Here is an 11261-nt window from a genome sequence, read left to right as displayed (position 1 = left end):
TCTGAGGAAAAAAGATCTTTGCAAGAGAGACAAGGAAATACAGCAATGTCCACAAACATGTTATTTATTATTTATTGAAACATTACTTGATCATTGCTGTACAGCATTCTGGCAGGTCTCTCATCTCTAAGGTGTTTGTCAGATATTTATGAAATGGTGCTACAGTGATGGACATAACCATAAACCAGCATTAATGAGCCCTATTAGAAAGGCTTAAGACTTTATTTTTGTGCTCTGAGATTTTGTTTACTGGAGAGTATCAATCTAGTGTAATGAAATACAAGCAGCAAAGTGACAGACATACAGTAGGAAGAGAGAAAGCCATTCCAAATGAGATTATAAACAGAGGGAGTACATCAATCAGCGCTTGGAGGCAATATTGCTTTTTCCATGGCCAGGCGCTGCTGGGGCTCTGAGAATATGTATTTCTATACTGCAAAAAAAAAGTGATTTTTAAAGCACATTGTGGATGTACAGCTGTAATGTTTTGTAAGCATTTTAATCATTAAATTTTTACAAAAGAGGGACTAGCTATTTAATAACATTCTACTTGAAACCATTGTGAAGAGCATACTTAACTTTCCCCAGTGTGGCAATCTTAGGATATCCTTATAATTAATTGAGAAACTTTATAAACATAATCCTTTCTCAAGAACCTCTGAGAAGCCCATATTTCTTTATAGTTCATGGTGCTGATCAAGGAGTCTGCCATTTTAAGCTTTGCAGTACTGCCATCAAAGTGATGGTCAGTTTAAGGGTGTGGACAAGGTTAAAGTGCGTGCTCTATGAGTGTGTCGCATCCTGGGTGGGACTATGAAGTTGGTAGAAGCCTCCTGTGCAGAACAGTTTGTAAGTAGTTCAGGGTTTGTTGGTATCTCTCTCATTGTTGTGGGCAACTCGAGGCACAGTGTATCAGCCAATGGTAAAAGTGGGAATTTCAGATGTCTTGCGTCTCCCACGCAGAGTGTCGGGTGCCCTGACAAGTGTATATTTACTCGGTTTACCAGCATGAGTTACTGAGATTAGACCAGGGGTAGCTACCATGTGTTCCCAAACCATCCAGACAGTGGGTTCCATAGTTTTGGAACAGATTCATGCAGTCGATCTGTCAGTGTTGTCGAAGATGGAGCTTAAGCGAGTTAGGGCTTTACTTGAGAAGTACCAGAATTTTTCTCTGCTCATAAAGGTGATTTGGGATGTACCAATCTCATTTCACACGAGATCCCGCTTTTACATGATATTCCTGTATGGCAACGTCATCATAATTTTCTCCCTTCTAAATATGAGGTTGTGAGAGCCCATATTTATCAACTGTTGGAATCTGAAGTCATAAGGGAGAGTAGTAGCCCTTATGCATCCTCAATTGTGTTGGTTAAAATGAAGGACAGTAGTTTATGTTTGTGTGTTGACTACTGTCAGCATAATGGTAAGACTAGAAGGGATGCATTTCATGGGATCTCTGGATGCACTGACAGGGGGCCACTGGTTTTCCACTTTGGATTTAGCCAGTGGGTATAATCAGGTCCCTGTCACAGAGGGGATAAGCCTAAGACCGCGTATTGCATAACTTTTGGCTTGTTTAAGAGCAATCAAATGCCTTTTGGGCTTTGCAATGCACCCTTTAATTCCAGCTATTGATGGAACGATTGTTTGGGAATCAATAGTGTCAGTCCTTACTTTTGTATTTGGATTACATTGTGGTGTTCTACACCTCCGTTGCTCAGTACTTAGGGAGGTTGAAGGTTGTTGTAAGTTTCTTAGAGCAGGAAGGTCTGAAGATTAAATTAGGGAAATGTGCTTTCTTCCAACAAGGGGTGAAATACCTGGGCCATGTTATTTTGTTCCAGGGGGTAGCAACAGATCCTGCTTGAGGCTGTAATGCAGTGGCGACAGCCTGATTGTAGAATAGTGTAAAATAGTTTACACCATTGCCCCTGTGGATAACTTGACTGAAGTAAAGAATGTGCATCGTTCCTTACTGAAGGGTTGAATGCAAAAGGATTCGTTGACCATCGGGGCAGCGGGTGGGTAACGGGAACCCATCTCTATCATCTACATCATGGTTGGACAGAACACCAAGAAAACAGACTTGCATATTAAATATTGTTGGTACCCAGATTTTCATTTAATAATAATAATAATAATAATCATCATCTCTCTTTTTGTAGTCAGTGTTGTAAAAAATAAAAACTTCAAGAAAAACGTCAAATCAAGATTAGTCTTTTAACTTTAGACTGTTTAAATTGATTTACAATAAAAGGCACATGCACAAAAATTTACATTACAAATTTATGCCAGTCACACAGATAAAAATTCGATAAAATGAAAAAAAAAAGTATGTTTCAGTAGGAGTTCCACTGCATTAGAGGCTGGAATGGGCAGTTCGTTCAGACTTTTAAAAAGTCATGAGGAGGTAGTTGAGCTAGAGTTCTTTGCATAGCTATGAGAAAGAGTGTCCCTGGAATTCTTCCAATCAAGTAGTTAAACATCTCTCTGTGACAGAGTGTCCTGTCCCTATGCACATTGATCTGTGCAGCACACACACACACAAACACCTTAGCTTTGTCTTGCGTTTAATGTTTTGTGCTGTTGTGTGTCTATACTTACCTGTTATAGACATTGGCTTGGCCTATAAGAAGGCGCCCCAGAGAAAGGTCTGGGTCAGTTTACCTGGCTGGCGAGCGTGCAAGTGTGGTGCCGTGAGCAATTTTTTTTTTGTCTGTCTTAAAGTAGTGGACTTTTATTTATATATATATATATATATATATATATATATATATATATATATATATATATATATATATATATATATATATATATAATTACATCTTGAGTATTGCCATCATTTTTCTTTTTTTTTGGGGGGAAACCCAGTTAAGCCTGAACAGCGGGTCTGCGAAGACCTGTTGTCTGACATTTGGTGTCAGAAGTGGGATGGCTACTCGCAAGTCTGCAACCATAGGTAGAAAACCTAGAGTGGGGCTTCGCTCACAGAGCAAGGCTATGGCTAAGTCTGATGTGGCCTGGGACATGGCTGAGTCTATGGAGGAGGAGAGAGAGCTCCAACCAGTGCGTCCCAAGGTGGCATCACCCCGACGACCCGAGTCACCTGCGGCGACATCTAAAGGTGAGATGTATTTGGTGAAACGGGACTTCCTGAACGCACAAGAGCAGAGGGAGGAATGAGCCAACTGAGGATGAAAGTCCATGTATGGAGCTTCCTACACCAGCTCGGAGGAGAAGCACAGCTTGCCAGGTTGACCGAGGATTATGCCGAGCTGAAGGAGGCGCTGTTGGAAAAATTCAACATTTCGCCGGAGACTTACTGCCAGCAATTCCGAGCCACGTCGACTCCAGCTCGAGAATCGCCAACAGAAACATACAACAGACTGAGGAACTTTTACTGTCGCTGGGTGAGACCTGAGCTGCACACAAAGGAGGAGATCAGTGAGACAGTTGTCCTGAGCAGTTTATGCGGGTCCTAACCTACGAGATTCGGGTATGGGTCAAGGAACACGAGCCAGCAACTGGAGTGGATGCTGCTAAGCTGGCACAGCAGTATCTCAACGCTCATCGTGGTAGTCAGTGCTCTCAACCTGTAAAAGGTAATGTTAAAAGCACTTCCAACAGGTCTGGGGAACCTAACATTGACTTTGATGCTACTCGGGCACAGAGAGCGGCGCCTGAGACTTGTGTGTTTTTACTGCCAACAACTGGGTCACAGGGCAACAGTGTGTTCAGTTCGTAAGGCAAAATTGACTGGTTTTTGTTATGTCCCAAGAGAGGAGAACAGACTTACATCATAGTCTGCTGCAGGGTGGGACTAAAGGCCACAGAAAGTCACGTCGTCAATGGCGACTGGAAAAAGGTTTGGGTACACCAGCTCCCACGATCCAAACTGAAGGTCTGGGAAATCATGACTGGCAGGTCCCAGAGAACATTGCTGAGTTGCAAAAAGCTGACAAGTCTTTGAAACCACTGTTTACCAGGGTGTTAGAGGGTAACCCAGCTGACTTGTGTGGGGAAAAGTATGTTGTTGTCAATGATATATTGTACATGCAAAATCATGAATCTACCCGTCTGGTTGTCCTTACATGTTGTCGTCCCCTTGTGTTACACCTAGGTCACAGTGTTCCATGGGCAGGGCATATGGCACTCCAGAAAACCTATGCACGCATTAGCTCATGATTTAGTTGGCCTTCCATGTATACTGATGTACAAACATGCTGCACCACATGCCACACATGCCAAATGATCAATGCTGTGCACCAACAGGATAGGGCACCCTTACACCTTTTGCCTGTCATATCTGTTCCCTTTCAGTGCATCACCATGGACATCGTGGTGCATCAGTACATCCTGGTCATCAGTGACTATGCAACAAGCTATCCGGAGGCCTTCCCTCTTCGTTCCATCACAACCCCAAAGATCATCAATGCCCTCGTCCAGTTGTTCTCCAAGGTTGGGATACCTGAGGAGATCCTCACAGATCAAGGGACTAATTTCACAACGAGGCTGATGAAGTTGCTGCACCACAGTTAGGCATCACTGCCTTAAAGAAAAGCAGATACCATCCACAGACTGATGGACTAGTGGAGCGCTTTAACCAAAGGCTGAAGAACATGTTTCGTAAGTTTGTGTCAAACACTGGAAAGGACTGGGATAAATGGCTACCGTTCTTGCTCCTGTATGGCTGGCGGATACAAAAACCTCTGTATCTCCTACGGAAAGGGTGGGAGGTCGCTACGTCTGGAAATGAGACGAAGTCTGAGAAGGGCATAGTCCAGTACGCTCTTGAAGTGAGGGACCGCCTGGAAAGCTACAGGGAGAAGGCCCAAGAGAACCTCAGACAGGCACAGAAAGCACAAAAGACCTGGTATGACCATCATGCCAGATCCCGAGAACTGCAACCTGGACAGATGGTACTGTTACTGCTGCCCACGTCGGCAAACAAACTGTTAATGAAGTGGCAAGGCCCAGTACTCTGGATCATTTTTCAGTGAGCTCTTCATTTTGAACCGCACGTAAGGCATGAACATGAGCAGCCTTTTCAGGCACAACATCTTGGCACGTGTGTTCCTTTTGGAGGTCCGTAGTTTTTTGAGAATGAGATCCAGTGGTGTCACACCATTACTAGTCTTAGCTTGTGGTGAAGCCCCACTTCCCACTAACATTATGACAATCTCTGGTTGTGACGTGTCACAGGCCAGATGGAGATGGGGTTCTGCCCTCCTGCTGGTGTTTGCATGCTCCTCGGTTCACGTAGGACCGTAGAGTCTGGATTTTATGTGCCGCATGAAGAATGAGAGGCCCTATGTCCTTCAACTGTCCAACTATAGGCCAATATCAAACCTTTCTTTTATCTCCAAGATCTTAGAAAATGTTGTAGCTCAGCAGTTATGTTCAGACCTACATAGGAATAATATTCATGAAATGTATCAGTCAGGATTTAGACCTCATCATAGCACAGAGACAGCACTGGTTAAAGTGGTAAATGACCTGTTACTGGCATCTGATCAGGGTTGTGTCTCTTTCCTGGTGTTACTTGATCTTAGTGCAGATTTTGATACCATTGACCATTATATATTACTTGATAGGCTTTAACATGTTGTTGGTGTTAAAGGGACAGCTCTCTCCTGGATCGGGTATTATTTGTCTAATGGCTATCAGTTCATAGAGCTAAATGGTGACCACTTTAAACAAACTAAGGTAATGGTTGGTGTTCCGCAAGGTTCTGTTTTAGGCCCATTGCTTTTCTCCTTATATATGCTACCCCTTGGTGCAATTATTCATAAACATGGTATTGGCTTCCACTGTTATACTGATGACACGCAGCTATATGTTTCAGCTCAGTCAGATGTGAGTCACCAGCTTAATAACATTGAAGATTGTGTGAATGACATCAAACAGTGGATGCTTACTAACTTCCTCCTGCTTAACTCTAACAAGACAGAAGCCCTTCTACTAGGACCACAGGCAGCCAGAAGTAAGCTTTCTGATTACAGAGTAACTCTGGATGGTCTTTCTATTACATTATGTGCAGCGGTAAAAAACCTTGGTGTGATTATTGATACCGGTCTCTCATTTGAATGAACTTCCCCTAGAGGTCCGGACAGCTGAGTCACTGGCTATTTTCAAGCGGTGGTTGACCTACTTATTCAGGAAACACTTCAACTAGCACTTCTTTCCTTATCTTTTGCATTTAAAAAAAAAGCTCACATAAATAATACTACAACGGTAGCCTTCATTCATCTCAGAAATATTGCTAAGATAAGAAATATGATGTCATTACATGATGCAGAAACACTAGTTCATGCATTTGTTACCTCTAGTTTGGATTATTGTAATGTTTTACTGTCTGGATATTCCATTAGGAGCATAAACAAGCTCTAGTTAGTCCAGAACGCAGCAGCTAGAGTCCTAACTAGAACCAGAAGATATGAACACATCACCCCCATCTTATCCTCATTGCATTGGCTTCCAGTCAAGTTTCACATTGATTATAAAATACTATTATTAACCTATAAAGCACTTATTGGTCTCTCACCACAGTAGCTGAGAGATCTTTTATTATTTTATGATCTGTCATGCCTACTTCGATCAAAAGGTGCAGGCTATTTGGTAGTACCTCAAGTACTATAGTCTCCAGCAGGGGGCAGAGCTTTTTCTCACAGAGCCCTACAATTATGGAACAAACTTCCAATTAGTGTTTGGGATTCAAACACAGTCTCAGTGTTTAAGTCCAGGATAAAAGCTCATTTGTTTAGTTTAGATTTTTATGAATAGCTTTTCTTAGGTAAATGAGTATTTAAAATTTTTATTTAAACATTTTTTAAATTAATTAATTAAATTATTTAATTAACTAATTAAACTTTTCTAAACTTTAATTGTATATTTATTTATTTATTTTTAACCTTATTTTTTCTTCTTCTTTTTCTTATTATTAGATATTTATTTCTTTTTTATCTCTCTTTGATTTCTATACTTCTGTAAAGAGAAGAGGGCTTGGTCCCCTTAGGTTTTCTTCTCAGTCAACAGGAGGGACTCATGGAAGACCCCTTTCAGCCTAGGTCTAGTGCTATAGAGGCCATTTTTAGACTTTAGAAGTGTATTGATTTGGTGATCTTCAGGGCGACAATCTAAGAGTGAGTCATAGCTTGGCGAACCTCATTTCAGCCGGTGGGAAATATTTGGTTTTGGGTTGTGTATAACAGGAATTCAGGTAGTGTCAAATGATGGTAGGTGAACGAGTCATTAGATGCATTGATTTGATGCACTGTATAACATTGTTTTATGTCCTTTCAGGTGGATTTGGCTACACCTGAAAGAAATATCCTTCTGGATATCTGATTGGGATTGTGGGGCAGCATCCTGCAGCACTGTTGTCCTGATGGTGGCCTTTATTTCCGCTTGGTACTGTCGTCCTTATTGTTGTCTGAATTGTTTCTTGTTTTACTGTTTGTCTTTGAGTCTATGGTGAACTCAGAATTCGTGCTTACCCATGAGTTCCTCAGAAGCTCAGCAACTAAAAACTACTGTCAACAAGACATTATTTAAACATATACATAAATGAGGATGAGGTTCCCTTCTTAGCCTGGTTCCTCATATCGTCTCATGGAGTTTTTCCTTGCCACATTTACCTGTGGCTTGCTCATTAGATTTTAGAGATAAATAGTAGCTTAATTTTAAACTTACCTTTTTTTCTGTTTCTATACTATCTATTTCCAAACTTCTGTGATACTGCTTTGAGACAATGTGAATTGTAAGAAACGCTATACAAATAAACTGAATTGAATTGACTTTAAAAGGTTCTTCAAGCGGTTTTAGCTGCTTAAAAGAGTTAACATTCTTGTACCATTTAGAACACTAACAAATTCAGAACTTACATGACTCATGTTCATATGAATATTAATGAAGGTTAAGGTTGGGGCAGGGTTAACGTTCTTACCTTTTCTTACTTTCACATGTTTGATTAAGTCTGGTTAATAGTGCTGCATATCATATTGTAGTTCTACCAATTAGAAATAAAAGGTGAAGATATGTGAACTTTGTTCAAGGACACTGTAAGTAAAGAATAAACCATGTTGGGGTTTGATGCTATATAATAAAATTATCTATTGCAGTATAGTGTGGTGCAGCCTGGCACAAAGTTACCACCCTGAATATGATTATTTTAAATTAGAAACACATCTCAGTGTTTTTATTCCTCGGATACATCAATAATTTGCTATGTTTTATATTTTCTCGTTATCTTGTTAGAGTCAGTTATAATTTGCAAAATATCAGTAAAAAAAGTTTTTCTTTCTTTAAAAGTGAATGAAGCAAAGAAATTGCAGCATGCCATGTTACCAAGAATTATTTTTAGAAAGCATTGTTGCTCAAGAATCAGAATAAACCAAACAACAGTGCTGTGGTTGAATTACTAACAACCAGCATTTACCTGACAAAAATTATTTCGAACAAATTTCATACATTTTGAAGAATTGATTTAATAATTAACTGTTACAGTATGTCATGTTAATTAGACTATTGGTTTAAACTAAAATAAGAACTGTCCTTTCCTTTTACTAGACCGTGCTTAAACATGAAAGCTATAAGTCTTAAATTGCAGGATTTACTGCCTATCTGTTTCATATTCTGCAAAAATTAACTGATGTATAATAATGACCTGCAGCTCTTCAAAAATAATACCAGAAAAAGTCGTTTTTAGGGCCATATTGATGACTGAATTGGGTTTGTAGCTGTTGCAGTCTTCTCTCCACATGCTGAAACTGATCCTCATTGTCTGATTGCATCCTCGACTGACTTCTTTTATTGAGCAAATTGTTCCTGTCACTTCCTATGCTTGGAGAATAACTCAAACACAACGCGTAATCATACAGGAAAACTAGGATAAAATCATGTTGTCAAGGCCGGGGAAGTGATTGCTGGACGGTGCCTTCTCGAATCAATACACTAATTCCACGATTTATACGGGTGGCGGTGGCCGAGGAAGGAAACTTTGATAGAGTATTTCTTGGCTCACTGACCAACTTTGACCTTCTCTAGGTGTGTCAGCAGGATTAGTGTGCTTCCTGTACTGTAGAAAAATCGCCCTGAAGAATTGGGAGAGCCGTATGTGACATTTACTCTCTGCTTCTAACCCAAACTTATTAATACCACTGAGCACAGACTCTTCATCCTCTTGTCTCCTCCTCTTCTCCCCTGTCTGATATCTATTCAATTTTATTCTATTTTGTCCTATTCTACATGACTTCCTGACTCGTCATCCTCTCTTCTTTTCCTATTTTCTCCTTCTCTACTGTCCACTTTTTATTCTATTCTAATTGCATTTCAACTTTGTCTTTCCACTCTCTCTCCTGCCCTCCTAGTTCTATTCTATTCTATTCTATTCTATTCTATTCCATTTGGGCTTTATGGCTTTTCGGCTTTTTCCCGTATCCCTCTCTCTCCTGCACTATATGCCTGTATTCTATTCTATTCTATTCATAAGCTGGGATATGCAATGAAAGGAATTTCACTGTGGTTTAAAATTATACTCTCTAGAAGTCTTTTTTTTTTTTTGGCATCTTTTGGTTTAAATGTTTTCTTGTTCTATTCTATTCTCTTAAATTTTATTTTTAGGACTTTTCAGTCCTCCCACTTTGTTCCTGGTTTCTGCTATTTTTCATTATTTATTCTATGCCGTTCTATTCTATTCTATTTCATTATATATAATGTTCAATTTTTCCGTACTTAATTCTATTCAATTGTGTCTTATTTTATGTTGGAGAGAAACATAAAAATGTATGTAAATCATACCTGAGCTTTTTCACAGCTCTTATTCCTCTCCTCCTGGTTTATGGTTGGCCAGTGTCTCACACTCACCCCCGAGGGCATCACATTTTTCCAATAAGGTGCGCTACTCATTAACTATGCTTAATACGGCTTCTTCATGTGCGTGTGATTCCTCTTCAATTAATCTCAGCTGCTTTATGGGTTTGGAGGATGGGGCTAGAGCTCAGGACAACACTGGGCTCAGAGAAAAGGTCTCCAGATGTCTTTTAACAGTATGACAGTGCTCTTTATCAAAATGTTTTAAGTATTTAGAGTAATTGTTGTCTGCTTATGGAGAAAGAGAGGTTAATGAGGATGGTAGAATTATTATTGCCGAATAAAAGCATATCTGAGTAAAAGTCAGTTATTTGTATCATCCTAACGTATTTACACATTACATAATTATATAATTATTATATATAAATTTCATGTTCCATGAAAAAGGAAACAAATCTTAACTTTTGCAATTCTTAAATACTTAAATTAATTTCTTGCATGTCATTGTTTCAATTTTGACAATATTTATTTGAAATGCAGCACTACTTTAAAATTATTTCTAGCTGCTCCTGATATGGGGAACATTTTTTTTCCAATCTCATAACATTTTTTGTTTCTTTTAATTCAGTTTGGATTAACTACTCTTAGTTTGATATTGTTTAATCCCCCCCCCCCCACACACACACACACACATACATACATTTATTCCTGATAACTGAGACAAGCCAGTGATTGGTTGAGATTGTGGAGATCCTGACAAGTGGGATTGCACCTAGACAGAGGGTCACGCTCATGTTATTAGTTTTCTGTGTGAGTGGGTGTGTGTGTGTGTTAAAGAGAGAGATAAAGAAAGTGGGAAAAATAAATAAATGCCTGAGCCTACATGGCTTGAGCTCTTCTTCAATATTTCTCTTGGCCATTCGGCATTGTTGACTACTACAAACAAGCATCAGGAACAAAAAATAAATCCTTCTGCTCAGGCTAGGCTATGCTCTACAGTCCAGCGCAGTGTCCGAGTCAAAAAGTCATCGGTACATCTCTCACCTAACACAATCTGTACACATGGGAAGAATTTTCCAGGCTTATGGGAAGCTGCATCACTGGGGTAAGGATGAAAATGCCACTCCTATATCAGGGTTATTGAAAGATTCTCCAGAAAGGAAACCTTCAGGAGAGTGGAATAATCCATTTTTGGTGTTTTGGCCTAATTACCACACAAATTCTTTTTTTCTTTTCTCTTTTTATTTTTAGCATTTATTTCCCAGAATATACTATTTCAAAATATGTTGAAGACACTCCACTCTCAATAAGAGCTTTATTAAAACCAAACGAATGGGGAATTTCTTTGAAATGAGATGTCAGTAAATCCCACCTTAGAGAGGTAATATCTCAAACTGGCCCAAGAGACACTGTCGTCTATAAACGTCCCCGAAAAACAGAAACTTTTA

At 39.7% G+C, this 11261-nt stretch overlaps 1 pseudogene; it reads right to left on the bottom strand.

The window, feature by feature from the left end:
- Positions 1–1448: 1448 nt before the first annotated feature.
- On the bottom strand, positions 1449–10733 carry LOC113642602 (annotated as a pseudogene).
- Between the last annotated feature and the right edge of the window lie 528 nt (positions 10734–11261).

The sequence above is a fragment of the Tachysurus fulvidraco genome, chromosome 6, assembly GCF_022655615.1.
Source record: "Tachysurus fulvidraco isolate hzauxx_2018 chromosome 6, HZAU_PFXX_2.0, whole genome shotgun sequence".
NCBI classification, from domain to species: domain Eukaryota; kingdom Metazoa; phylum Chordata; class Actinopteri; order Siluriformes; family Bagridae; genus Tachysurus; species Tachysurus fulvidraco.
The sequence above is the reverse complement of the archived record's forward strand: the minus strand, read 5'-3'. Positions and strand labels throughout refer to the sequence as shown.